This window comes from Centruroides vittatus, unplaced genomic scaffold, assembly GCF_030686945.1.
Source record: "Centruroides vittatus isolate TY-2023 unplaced genomic scaffold, ASM3068694v2 contig_260, whole genome shotgun sequence".
NCBI classification, from domain to species: Eukaryota; Metazoa; Arthropoda; class Arachnida; order Scorpiones; family Buthidae; genus Centruroides; species Centruroides vittatus.
This window is the reverse complement of record NW_027121652.1, coordinates 700,747-715,255: the sequence shown is the minus strand read 5'-3', so window position 1 is coordinate 715,255 and position 14,509 is coordinate 700,747. Positions and strand designations below refer to the sequence as shown.

The window sequence follows — 14,509 nt, the reverse complement described above, 5'->3', positions numbered from 1 at the left end:
TGCCTTCCTCAATTTTCGTAACAGTCAGTTTATACACTGTCTTTATATTTTATATTATACGCCGGGGCTCGACAATTGTCAAGATGTTTCAGCAAGAGTATTATAGATTTTTTAGAATTCGTGTATCTGAGTCGTTCGGACGAGGGTCATGCCTAATTCACATTAAACATAACCGATTTGATGATTTATTTTTTGTCATCGATTTGACTTTTTTTGGTTTGTTTTTATTCAAAAAATGATAATTTGGTAAAAGCTGCACGCCTCCTTGCAATAATCTCGAGTCCCACAAATTAGAAAACACTGATATAAATTAGCACGAAATTACAGGGCGTAATTCGACTAATTAACAACAACGGTAACGTCTAATCGTATTATTAATGAAAGAAAGTCGTAAAAAAATCACGCTGTTACACTTTTACTGTGACTAAGCCTTAGAAAGCAACAAGAAATATCTCTACTAACAACAATATATTTCCTTTTATGAAACAAATCAATTTAAATTTAGTAGTAAACCCATCCTGTAACAATGATATTTCTTTCATACGTTTAAAATTTAATAAATATAATTGTTTTATCATAAAAAAACAAGCTGGAAAGACTCGAAAAATATTTATTTCGATCGAATTTATAAAATCGTTTTATTTAAAACGAATACTTACCAACTTTGTTTCCTGTTTAAACTTCGACACTTTCCACTTCTACTTCCAATTTTAACTGACCTAATCACCGATTTCCGCTAGTTTTGTATTTCTGATAAGGACTTCATTTGAAGGAAATATTGACTCGAAATTTAAAAACATTTCCAATCAGTTGGCACCCGATTAGGAATATTTGGCGCCTTTTAGTCATGGTTTATGGTGGGGCCTTTGTATATACGCAGCCTTTGTTTCGTATTACTCCTTGATTAATTATCGTATTAATTTATTAATTAATTATTCTCGATTAAAATGTTTTTTTCTTTTCTGTATCATTAATAAATGATCTCTTTTTTTAAATTGAACTGTTTAAGCTGCTCTTCTGAGTTCGAATTAACCAGATTTTACTGTAAATTGTTTTTGCTAAATAATACAATTTTAATTGTCATTATCTTCTTTATAAAATTAATCAGTCACAGTCGGTATAATTAGGACATTTAAGATTGTTTCTGGAAATAAATAAATAAATACATAAACATAACGTTACATCAGCTATATTATTAAGTTAATTTATTCTTAAACTAAAAGTAACTTCTCAAATAAAATTTTGTTTAAAAAATATCCTTTGGGAAGTTATATTGTACCGAGGAAATAAGACAGGAAACCAATTATAAATATGATTAAAGTAACGTATTTCACCGTTCAAAAGTAAAGAAAATTAATCATAAAATTTGTAATATTCTTCTTCTATATTTATGCAAATTAACACGACATTATTATAACTTTGCACGTAAAAATGAATTTTATAAAAAAAAAAAAAAATTGTAAATGCTAATAATGAGTAAAATCGTCATTAAGTCCGACCCAACTGGAGATACACACGATCTTCCCACCACCTGTATTTTTAACGACCGAAATTCAATTGCAAAAAGCCCAATAATATGAAAATCTTTTTGCAAAATTTCAGAAATTTTCGACAAGTATTAAGCTTCAAACTGGGTGTCCCTTACACAGTAACATCCATACAATAACCATATTTTCCCTGTTATAACAGCCGGGAAAGTAAAAATTAAATTTCTTAAATAATTTAAGGAGTTTATTGTTTTCTTCTAATCTATAAGAAATTTATCAATTAATCTAATTTAAGAAATTTTAATAACAAATATTTTAATAAGTGTTTCTGCTTTGCTAAACACAATTTACTTAATTAAGTTTTATAAATGCATTTTCGAACTTTCGAAAAGGACAAACTATCAAATTGACTTATTTTTTCTCCTTTAACATCATTTTCTATTAATTTTTTATATAAAATAAAAGTTAGAAATTAATATACAATGAAATACTTTCGTGTCGAAGTTCAACATTACTTGAATATTGAGAAACAAAATATTTAAATTGTGTTTAAAATTGGAATTGAAGACATCCTCTGTTGAAAGAAAGTCACCCTTCATTCACTTTCATTGTTCCGAAATACGAATACAATTATTGATGACGACTTTCCTTTGTAGTTCACAGAATAAAATATTCTACTCTCGTGGGAAACCTTTTACAACTCTGCTGTTGTGTTATTATTATTTTTTTTTTTTATATTATTTCTGAAAGCTGTTTCCGTCTCGTAGACACTCAGAGAAACTTGCCTATATGCTTATGATGGAATCGTACATTGGGGGGAGGGGCTTTATTGGGCGTACGGTACATTAGTTTATGGATCAGGGAAATGATTTGAACTTTTAATTAAGGATCCTCGAGTCTCTCTCGGCAGTTCGCATGACAATTAATTCGTCTGAAAATATATAAGATTTGTTACAAAAAGCAGATTCAGCTAAATTCAGCGTTACGGTTTATAAGATCCTACCGTTAACGTGAGCGTTACTCGCACGTCACGTACGCGAAAATATTTTTTTTTCTATTTTTTTAGCAAATAATATAGACTTTTCTTGTGAATGCTTATTTCTGTAGTCGTAAAAAAAATTTATTTTCGAAAGAAGATCAAAATAAAAATACGAATATAACGAAGGTGTATTCTGGGCTATTAAAAAAAGTGGGTGATATAAATACACGTAATTGTATGAATCAGTGGTTTCTAAACTTTTGTACTTTCGCTTTTTTTTTCAAAAAACAATTTTTGCGAACCCCTCAATTTTAGTGACAATTTATTTGTTGTGAAACCGTGTTGTATTAAGTTTTCTTTATAAGTGTTAAACACAAGATCGTGTTATTAACCAATCACATGGCTTCTTTTCCACCTTCATTTTAATCAGGGATGGGCAACCCGCGGCCCGCGTTGCACAAAATATTACAAAACAATATAACGGTCTATAAAATAAAAATTTAAAATACTAACATCTAATCATCTGTAATCATACTAAAATACCAAGAACCCGCTTCGTATATATATTCGACGCAGCTAGAGACGGCCCTTGGGTTAATTCATTTTTGTATTTTTAAGGGGTACTACAATTGTTTACAAATGCACGTGTACTTTCGTAGACTGTCCATAAGCGCTTGACCATTTTTCAAGGCTGAATTAAGCTCGAGGGAGTAATGTGCATTCGTAAACAATTCTATTACCCCTTAAAGACGCAAAAATAAACCAATCCGAGGGCCAACTCTAGTTGCAAGGTATCTGGTAATTTAACCGGACTTCACTCGATACTTGATTTTTTGAGCTGTAAAGTCTGTAAGTTAAAGTTAAATGCAACGCTTTGTATCGTTGCATTTAAATTTTTTGGTATTTTTTACATTTTTACTATTAATCTACTGTGGTTTATTCGAATTATAGAAAAAGCTATGTTAAATATTTGAAATTTTAAGGAAATTGAATTTTTAATGTGGAATTTCGAATTTTAAATATCCAAGTTAGAATTTCTGTTTAATAATAAATGTTACTATTAATTTCCAAGATTGAAATTAAAAATGTTTGAACTAGAGAATTATTAATATTTTAAGAACAATTCAGACGTAGAACTGGACAGTAATAAATACAAAACCCACGTATAAACGTTTCAACTTTGCATTATTTTCAATGCTAAAACTGACCTTGAGGGTTTTGTACAATAAAAGCTCGATATAACGGACGGTTGCTGATGTCGGTCTGGCCAAAAGTGGAAGAAAATTATTAAGAAAAGAAAAAAAAACTCATTCCTTGTAACGAACTCCTGCTCTGCTTCGGATTATTTTTTAGTCCTCGCAGACCGTGGTTATTACGGACTTTTTAGTCGCCGTTTCATTTAGTCAAGTCATTGTTTTACAGTCACTTCTCGAGTTACGATCACCTCGTCCGAAGTTGCGGAATTGAACCCCCTGTCGTAAGTCGAGAAGTGTCTAGTTATTTCACCGTAGTCGTAGTTTTATTCATTTTATTTGACAAAAGTAAACACAAAATTAATATAAAGTTCATTTTAATCATTTTTTCGGTGTAGATTTTCACCTTACGTTCAGTTTTGGTTTCGTTTTCAGATCGACTTGTTTTTGGACTGCAATTTGAAAAATATGCAGATCTATAAATTTTTACTGTCGTCCGTCAACCTGTCTTTCCTTACACTAGGGTCAGGAGGACCCAATTAAGTATTTACGAATTTTCGGTTCAAAACCCGAGTTACGTTATTTTAATTCAAAAGTTTTCCTTGAAAGGAGTTAGATAAATGATCGGTTCGACTCTATTGCTAGGAAAAGTATGCTGAACGGGGGAAGTCATTACTAATTTTAATACTAATAATTTTAATAAATAATATCAGCTATTTTAAAGCATAATTAAATTTTGAATCAATATTTTCGTGAGATGGAGTCTTTATCAGAAGTATAAAACAAACGGAAATGGTGATTAGATCAGTTAAAATTAAAAGTAGAAGTGGAAAGTGTCGAAGTTCAAACAGGAAAGAAAGTTGTTTAGTATTAGTTTTTTATAAAACAATTTTATAAATTCGATCAAAATAAATATTCTTCGAGTCCTTGCGGCATGCTCCTTATGATAAAGTATTACATTTTTTTAAATGTTAAACGTATGGAAGCAACAACATTGTGACTGGATGAGTGAGCCACTGTTTGTTAACTCTGAAAAGTATCGATTTTATTTTAAAATGATTTGTTATATCGAAAGAAATATATTAGAGAAATGTCTTGTGTTTGTTTTCTTAGCTTCAGTGACAGTATGAACGAAACAGCGTCATTTGTTTCCGATTTCTTTTTTTAATATTATATAATTAGACGTTAACATTGTTTTTAATTAGTCGAATTACGTTCTGTAATTTAATAATAATTTATATCAGTGTTTTCCAATCTGTGAGACGCCAGACTATTGCATAGGGGACGTGCAGCTTATACCAAATTCCCATTTTTTAACACAAACAAGCGAGAAAAAGTCAAATCGATGACGAAAAAATGAATTAGCAAATCGGTTATGCATTTTTCACAACTCTGGCCAAAACAACTCGAGTACGAATGCTAAAAAGCTATGCACGCTCTTGCCGGAACGTCTCGACAATAGGACAATATACTTTATTTAAAAAGGTATATTGTTTTGTAGGCCATTATGTAAATTATAAAGACAGTATTTATAAAATGTGATTGTTACTAAAGTTTTCTTTCGAAGTGTTAAACACAAGATCGTGTATCATTTAAATCAGGGATGGGCAACCTTTTTCTATGTAAGGGCCACATTTGAAACTTTCGAATTCACGCGGGTCGCACATAAGAAAAAAAATAATAATAATAATAAATACCGGTAAATCACAAATATTTATTCATAAATTAACATAGGTATACTGTACTCAACGTTGCTTGCGATACTTTAGAAAAAATAACACGGAATCAGCGTTGAAAGAATATATAAGGAAAAAAAAAATTTCAAAATCTAATTAAAGTAAAAAAGAAGAAAAACTATTCTGAAATAAGTGACCAACTATTGAAGGCCAGGGATACGAAAAAATTCTGGAGTACTATTAATCAAGTTCGAAAAAAACCGCAAGCTGCAGATCCCAGGTATTACGTGACGTTCGACAATGGGAAACAATATCTAGAAAAATTTTCCATTACTTATAAAAATAAATACAAACAGCATAAACTACGAAGTATTACGACCACGATTCAACCAATATCAGAAATATTCAATGTAGAAAATTTATATAGTTGTATTAAAAAATTAAGAGAGAAAACGGCTCCTGGTGCTGACTCCATTACCAACTTGATGATCAAAAACTTGTCTATAGAAGGTATTCACGTATTGGCTAACCTATATAATAAATTTTATTATACGAGTACAATACCTGATGATTGGAATAGAGTCATTTTTCAAATGATATTCAAAAAGGGAGCAAGAAACTGTCCAGCCGTTTATCGGCCTATCGCTCTTTTGTCTGGCCGCAAACTGTTCCGCAAACTGTTTACAGCAGTATTAATGGAAAAGTTTAATGAATGGATTAATACTAATAAATTCCTCAATTATACACAGTTTGCATTTACCAAAAAAGGAGGCAATCAAATCGCATTATTTACATTGACGGCTTTAGTACAATTGCAATTATATAAAAAGAGACGAAGTTTACGTCTTGTTTTTAGATATTGAAAAAGCGTATGACTCAGTGGTTATTGCAGTGCTACTAGATAAATTGAGTAAATATAAAGCAGATACTTGTATGATTAGAATAATAGACCAATTATTTGGACACTACGAAATAATAATAAAGCAATATGACAAGAAATCGCCATCATTACAAGTAAACAGAGGTCTACTACAGAGTGACCCATGGTCCCCACATCTTTTTAATTTTTTCCTATCTGATATAAATGAATGTTTTGAGATAGAAGATGACGGTTTTTATATAGATGGCCAAGTTATTCATTCCATAGCATATGCTGATGATATTGTAATAGTAGCACCCACAGCAGCAGGATCTGTAAAAGAATCAGAAAAGTTCAAGAATATTTTGATAGACTAAAATTAACGATTAAGCCGAACAAGTAATCAATTATGATATTTCGAAATGGTTCCAGACTTGCCAAAAAAAGTACATCATTCTACCTGAACAGAGTACAACTTAAAATAACACAAGAAGTTAAATTTTTGGGAATTTTACTGACTCTTACATTAACCTTTGAAAAGCAATACAAAGTAGCCGTTCATAAATCAAATCGACTGATAAATAACATGGGGGAACTTTTTGCTCAAATCAAGTTAAAAACATATATAGCCATTTTAGATTATTTACTTCCATAATTCTTAATGCGGTAGTCTACGCTTCATCAATTTGGAGTCTAACAACATATAAAAAATCTGAAATAATCCAAAACAAATTCATTCGAAGAATTTTTACTCTGGACTATAACATAGCTGGTTATGCACTAAGAATAGAACTCAATAAATTCAAATTAACTCCCCCCCTCGATGTGGGTTCCTGTCCGTGGTGAGGGGACCTCCCAGAGATGGTTTAGAAACTCTTCTTTACCATCGCTGGGATCTGAACGCCCACCCACGTGTTTGCCGTGCGTGGTGTCCCGTATGCCGGAAAGGGGGATCCTGGTAGTTGAGGGGCAACATACCGTCCCCAACACACTGCTTTGGCCCCTGCTTCGGATAAACGGGAGGCTCAAATCAGGCTCCGTTTGAGTCAATCGGCTGGTCGTTGAGTCATTGTTGACCTCGGCTTGGAGTCAACCGATCGATGCAGACCGGGCAGACACGTCAGACAAGATGTGCTCTTCTTGACTGCATTGTGAGGGTATAGCTCCTGGGAAACCCTGGTGTGACGGTCTATGGGAGTCTCCCATGTGACGGCATCCCCTTGTTGGACTCCATGGTGGGTGGGGTCACTAGGAGCTGAATATTAATTCTTAAATATGGATCCTAAAAACAACAAACAAGCGACAAAGAACCAGACCTCCAGCCAACCCGCTTACTTAATAGTACATGCAACTGGAGAAAAACCCCTTGCTAAGTGTTCTCCTTTTTTGATTCAAAAGCTATTTGAATCAACCATCGGGCATTTAAAAAAAACGCAAAAATTGAGGTCAGGGGATCTACTAGTAGAAACAGCCTCTCCTCAACAAACAGTAAAGCTTTTGTCAATGAAGACTCTTGGAGACATGGCAATTTCGGTCACACCACACGTAAGTTTGAACTCATCACGAGGTGTGATATCTGAGTTTGACTTAATGTCTGAAGACGAATCAGACATTCAGATCGGCCTCTCAGACCAAGGTGTCACTTCCGTTCGACGCATTTCGATCCGCCGAGACGGCAAGTTGATACCCACAAAACATTTAATCCTCACGTTCAACAACCCTGCATTGCCATCCTTTGTTACAGCCGGGTATCTGCGCTGTGCAGTTCGTCCGTATATTCCAAATCCGCTGCGTTGCTTTAAATGCCAGCGATTTGGACATTCTCAGACGTCTTGCCGAGGCAAAAGCTTATGTGCACAGTGTGGAACTGAAGGTCACGACAGTACTGAATGTAAAAGTACTCCACACTGTGTGAACTGCAAAGATGCCCATCCTTCCTACTCCCGGAAATGCCCTGCATGGCAAAGAGAAAAAGAAATTCAACGGGTAAAAACTGAGAAAAACATATCATATCCAGAGGCTCGTCGCATGGTCACTCCAAGTGCACCTATGCAACAAAAGACATTTGCTGCCGTGTTGAAATCTACTACGACACGTGGGGTTCAAACAGATATTTCTGTATTCCCAAGCGAATCTTTTACACGCCATGCAAGATGCTTATTGATCCCATCTACACAATCAGAAGAAAAGGAGATCACAAAGACTAAAACCTCTGTAAGTAAATCAGGGGTAACAACCAGAAATGTGGGTTCTAAAAAAGCCAGTAAGAACCCACTTAACAAACAAAGAGTGAAAGCAGCCCTCTCTAAAGTTTCAAAAAAATCAGAAGCTCAATCTGTGAGTGAGTTTTCTGACATATCTGACGAAGAGCCTAATACGGAGGTTACGAAACCAAAGTCACCTCCAAAAGAGAGACCCCCTGTTAAATTAAAGAGGGATACCCTCGCAAAGAATGCTACCTCAAACACATAATGGATTATAAAATAATCCAATGGAACTGTCGTGGTTTCCGCAACAACTTCTCTGACGTTAAACACCTGACATACTCTACCTCATCTCTCTGCGTGGCACTCCAGGAAACACATCTAAAACCTGGAGAAAGAATTTCTTTAAAAGGATTCGATCTTTACCGTAAAGATGACGACAGCCACACCCGCGCCAGTGGAGGTGTGGCTGTACTGGTTTCAAACCGCATCCCGTCTTTTCCGGTACAAATAACAACAGAGCTGCAAGCTGTGGCAGTCAGAATATCTATGGGCGTCACTGTCACAGTTTGTTCCATATACTTGCCACCAGATGTCAGAGTCAATGACGATGAATTGGATGCATTGGTTGAACAGCTGCCAACTCCTTTCCTTTTACTTGGTGATTTCAATGGTCACAATCCAATGTGGGGCAGTCACGATATCAACCGTCGAGGCAGAGCCATTGAAAGATTCATAGGTAATCACCAACTATATTTATTTAATACTGGAGAAGTGACATACTTCCACGCCCCAACAAGAACATTCACTGCCATTGATCTATCATTAGCAACCCCAAATCTGTTTTCAGCGTTTATATGGGAGGTTGGATCTAATCCACTTTCCAGTGACCACTTCCCAATATTTTTAAAATACCAAGGCAGAGAAAGCTGTGAAACAGCCCGTCCACCACGCTGGAAACTTGAAACGGCAGATTGGCCTGCTTTTTCCTCTTTGGCTAACGTCACTGAGGAAATGGTCAATACTGCTGATATCAATGATGCAGTCGAAGTTGTCACTTCCAGTATTATTCAGGCAGCCGAAAAAACAATGGGGAAAACGTCAACCAGATATCCAAAACATCCGAAACCATGGTGGGATCAGAATTGCGAGGCAGCATTTAAAAAGCAAAAGAAAGCATGGGGGATTTTCAGAAGATACCCCACTGCTAACAATTTGGTTGCTTTTAAGAAAGCAAAGGCTAATGCCAGAAAAATAAGAAGGCAAAGCCAAAGGGATTCTTGGAGGAAGTATGTTTCTAGCATAACATCTTCCACCAGCTCAAAAGCAGTCTGGGATAAAATCCATAAAATCAATGGAAAATATGCTTCTCACTCTCTGTCCATGCTGGAAAGTAATGGCACAATAATCAGTGACATAAAAGGTATTGCTGATTTGTTGGGTGAAACATTTTCGTCTTCATCCAGCAATATTATGTATACAAGGGATTTTCAGGCTTATAAAGTCCAAACTGAAAAACAATATCTAAACTTCCACTCTCCATCTAATGAGGAATATAATGTGCCATTCAGCAGAATAGAACTATGTACAGCAATCTCTCGCTCGGGGAATACTGCTGTAGGCCCGGATAAAATCCACTACAGCATGATTAAAAATCTGTCAGACAATTCCCTCAGTAATCTTCTGAATCTGTTTAACAGAATATGGACAGAACATACTTTTCCAGACTCTTGGAGGCTATCTATCATCATTCCCATACCCAAGCCAGGTAAAGACCACAAGAATCCCTCTAATTATAGACCAATTTCTCTGACTAGTTGTCTTTGCAAACTTTTCGAGAGAATGGTAAACAGACGCCTGATGTTCCTCTTAGAGGAAAAGAACTACTTTTCACCACATCAGAGTGGATTTCGTAGGAACAGAAGTACCACAGACAATTTAGTAAATCTTGAAACATCTATACGCGAAGCGTTTGTTAGACGACAGCACTTAGTGTCTGTGTTTTTTGATATAGAGAAGGCCTATGATCGCTGCTGGCGATATGGGATACTCCGTGATCTGCACAAATTCGGATTGCGGGGTAATTTGCCAATTTTTATAAAAAACTTCCTACAGAATCGAAGATTCCAAGTCAGGATGGGCAACACTTTGTCTAGGCCTTTCACACAAGAAGAGGGTGTTCCTCAAGGTTCTATTTTGAGTGTAACTCTGTTCCTAATAAAAATTAACAGTATAACTAACTGTCTCCCTCCCAGTGTGAAACACTCTCTGTATGTGGATGACTTTCAGATTTCCTGTCAGTCTAGTAACATGGGTTTTATTGAAAGACAACTGCAAACCTCCCTAAATCGCATAGACAATTGGTCCAAGATCAATGGTTTTACTTTTAATGCAGAGAAGACCTCGTGCATCCACTTTTGCCGAAGGCGTGGTTTGCACCTGGACCCTGAAATTCACCTAAATGGGGTTAAAATCCCAATGGTCAATGAAGCAAAATTTTTGGGTGTCGTGTTTGACCATAAATTGACGTTCTTACCACACTTGCGCAATTTGAAGAGTAGATGTTTAAAATCTCTGAACCTTTTAAAGGTATTATGCTGCTCATCCTGGGGAGCAGACAAATGTTCGATGCTCAGGATATATAGAGCCCTCGTTCGCTCTAAGCTGGATTATGGATGTGTTGTTTATGGCTCTGCGCGAGAATCTACTCTTCGGATGCTGGATCCAATCCACCATCAAGCATTGCGTTTGTGCACTGGTGCATTTCGAACTTCTCCTATTCAAAGTTTGTACGTGGATGCTTATGAGCCTCCACTATCTCTCAGGAGAGAGCAGTTGTCTTTGTTCTATTACATTAAACAGAAATCTCTGGCTAAACCTTCAGTTTATTGTAGAGTATCAGATACTCAGCTGAAAAGATTATTTACAGCTCGCCCAAGTTGTGTCCCTACATTTGACATTAGAATGGAGAATGTAAGCAGCACGATTGACCTGGACACAAGCAACATTTCACAGGTCGAGGTCGATAATATATCACCTTGGTCAACTCCTGTGATTAATGTTGACTTTAGCTTAAAGCAGTTTCCTAAGGAATCCACCCCGGACTACATCTATAGGCAGCACTTTGCAGAAATTCAACACTACGACAGGAATTTAATTCCTATTTATACTGATGGATCGAAATCGGTTGATTACGTTGGCTCAGCCTTTGTCTGCCAGGATGAGATCGTGGCAGAACAAATTGCATCGAATTCTTCCATCTTTACTGCAGAGTTGCAGGCTATTTACCTAGCCTTAAAATATATAATTAGTAAAGGTCATCGTCGCTGTGTTATTTACACTGACTCAGTTAGTGCACTTCAGGCTTTGATCTCACATGAACCTAGTTCTCACTCTATAGTGATTAAAATTCGCAAACTGTTTTGCCATCTTATTGCGAGTAATATTTTTGTAAAATTTTGTTGGGTCCCAGGCCATGTAGGTATAAAAGGGAATGAAGCAGCTGATGCAGCTGCAAAGTCAGCAAGTCCTTCTCAGCATACAATGTTTATTGAAGGAGGTGACTTGAAGCTAGTTGTTAAAAAACGACTAGAGGAGAGATGGCAAAATGTGTGGAACGCACAATTCCACAATAAACTACACGAGATCAAACCTGTGATAGAAAATTGGACACAGAAGAAACCTTATGACAGGAGATCTGAGGTCATTCTTACTCGTTTGAGAATTGGACACACTCGACTGACTCATCAATACCTTCTGACGGGTGATGACCAGCCTGTGTGTCAGTATTGCAATTGTACTGTAAGCGTTAAGCACATACTGAGCAATTGCACTGCCTCTGAAAGGATTCGTAGGCAGCATTTTGGAAATGCAAGTTTTAAAGAGATTTTGGGCCAGAGGCCAAATGTTGATAAATTACTGAACTTTCTAAAAGTTACAAATATTTATAAACAGATTTAGTTGTTTGTTTATTTTATATTTACACCTTGTTACTATATACATTTTAATTGTTATTTATTTTTGTTATCGGTTCTATGTTTATTGTTTTTTATCTGTTGTTTTATTTTGTTCTATTTTATTCTATTTAATTTTTTATTTATTTATGTATTTATTTACACCATGTGTTGTGGCGCAGCTTGGCCTGTGTTGCCTTTGTGCCAAAAAACTATTACCAACGAACCAACCAAATTAACTCCCTTCCTTGTAAAAAAATTTATTAACTTTCTTTATAAAATCAAAGACAATGGCAACCTACCAACAAAATTGTTATACTTGCTGTATAAAAGATCTTGTCAAAAACCCCCAAAAAGCTCCTGGATTAGCCAAATGAGAAATATTGTCAACGAATATGGAGTCTCTATAACGCCATTGCTAGAAAATCTAGAAATTAGCGACTTAATTAGAAAGCAACTAATCTAAAATACATTGGAAATTACTTTAGCTCAAGACATTAAAGAAATGCATAGGAGAAAAGAACCTAAATGGTATATTATTATATTGGATTAGCCTTTTAATAATAATTATATGTTATCTAATATGCCATTTACAATCAAGAATTTTTTTATACAACTTAGACTAAATAGCAAAATGATAATAGTGAATAATAGAATTTACGAATTTAGAAAAATGACCTGTCCAAGATGCCAAGAATTATTTACCAAATTTCACATGTTCTGTGAGTGTATAATGGGAATCGAACTAAGAAACAAATCCAACCTTAATCAGCTAAATTCCCTTAAAGAAGAAAATCAAATGTATCGTTTATTTCATGAAGCAAATATTGTAGTGATTTGTAAACTATATAATTATGCAAAAAACTTTTGTAATCATCCTGCTTAAAATTATGTTCTAAAACTAATCCTACAAATGAATATAATACAATAAATCGATGTTACCAATGTTAATAATAATGTTATGATTTACGTAATTCAATGTTATAACACCCTGTAATATCAGGCTTCGGCCTAATATGACTAATAAATTTATTGATTAATTGATTTAAATACTATTAACCAAACTGAAGACAAGTCTGCCCAAGAGGGACCACTATTTATTTTGTGTTCCAGACTATACACATACACATACACATTCATGGCGACAGGCCTTCCTTTTTAGGCTTCATGCCGCCAGAGGTAAAAAGTCCTTTAAAAACAGAAACATCCAGTAAAAACTAAAAGGAATCGGTGACACACAGACTGTTAGTTTTTACTGGATGTTTGTGTTTTTTAAAGGACTTTTTACCTCTGGCGGCATGAAGCCTAAAAAGGAAGGCCTGTCGCCATGAATGTGTGAATAGACAGTACGTCGTCATCAGATGCCATGGCCGACTGACGAACTGAGAGATTTTCCTCCTCGCGTGTGGGCGACAGGAAATTCTGAATTTCCTCAATGCCAGGCCTGCAGTTATTCCTCAAAGGATTTCCTGAACGTGTGTGGCGGCCTTAAGGGATGCAATATTACAACTAGTTATAAAGAAAGACGGAAATCTATAAATACACCTGGTTGTAATAAGATGCACGTTAGGCACAAAATTTAGTTCAATCACATACCGAACTTCATTAATAAAACACACACATAAAAAAGAAAAGATAAAATACTCGCCTTGCGCGAGATTTAATAAAGCGGGACACAGAAAGCCCTCTCCATCTCCGACTCGCACAATTATTCTCGTCCCGAGCGGGCGTTATTTTCCGTGCTTTTCAGATAATTTTTTTAATGAAAAATTATAATTAACGAGTAATAATATTTATAACAAAATTACAATTTATCGGGTGTTTTCGATATCCAAAAGCCTTTGCGATACTGTTTATTATATTGCTGTAGTCGATAGTTTACTATACATTGCTGTACACTGATAATATCGGGAAAATTTTCATCTGATTTCATGTAATATTAAATTCAGCAGTATTGCCTGATAATGATCAGTAAAAATTTTGTATAAAGCTGAACATAATTTATCACTGTACTATATTTCCGCTATTTTTGTTTTCCACGTCACTGGCAAATAATTAGAAATATCGTATATTCAGATAACCTTTCTTCTCTTAAGGGCGGATGATCGAGTGGTTAAGGGTTTTCTACGAAACCCGGAATTAAATACGTACCGGTCGA

General features: G+C 35.2%; 1 protein-coding gene across 1 annotated transcript in view; it reads right to left on the bottom strand.

Moving 5' to 3' along the window:
• Positions 1–678, bottom strand: part of LOC136971543 (uncharacterized) — a 54,617-nt gene extending 53,939 nt beyond the window's left edge. Inside the window, exon 1 of the mRNA XM_067266007.1 lies at positions 660–678. The gene's annotated coding sequence lies outside the window, so the exon portion shown is untranslated. The remainder of the gene's footprint in view (positions 1–659) is intronic.
• Positions 679–14,509: the final 13,831 nt, after the last annotated feature.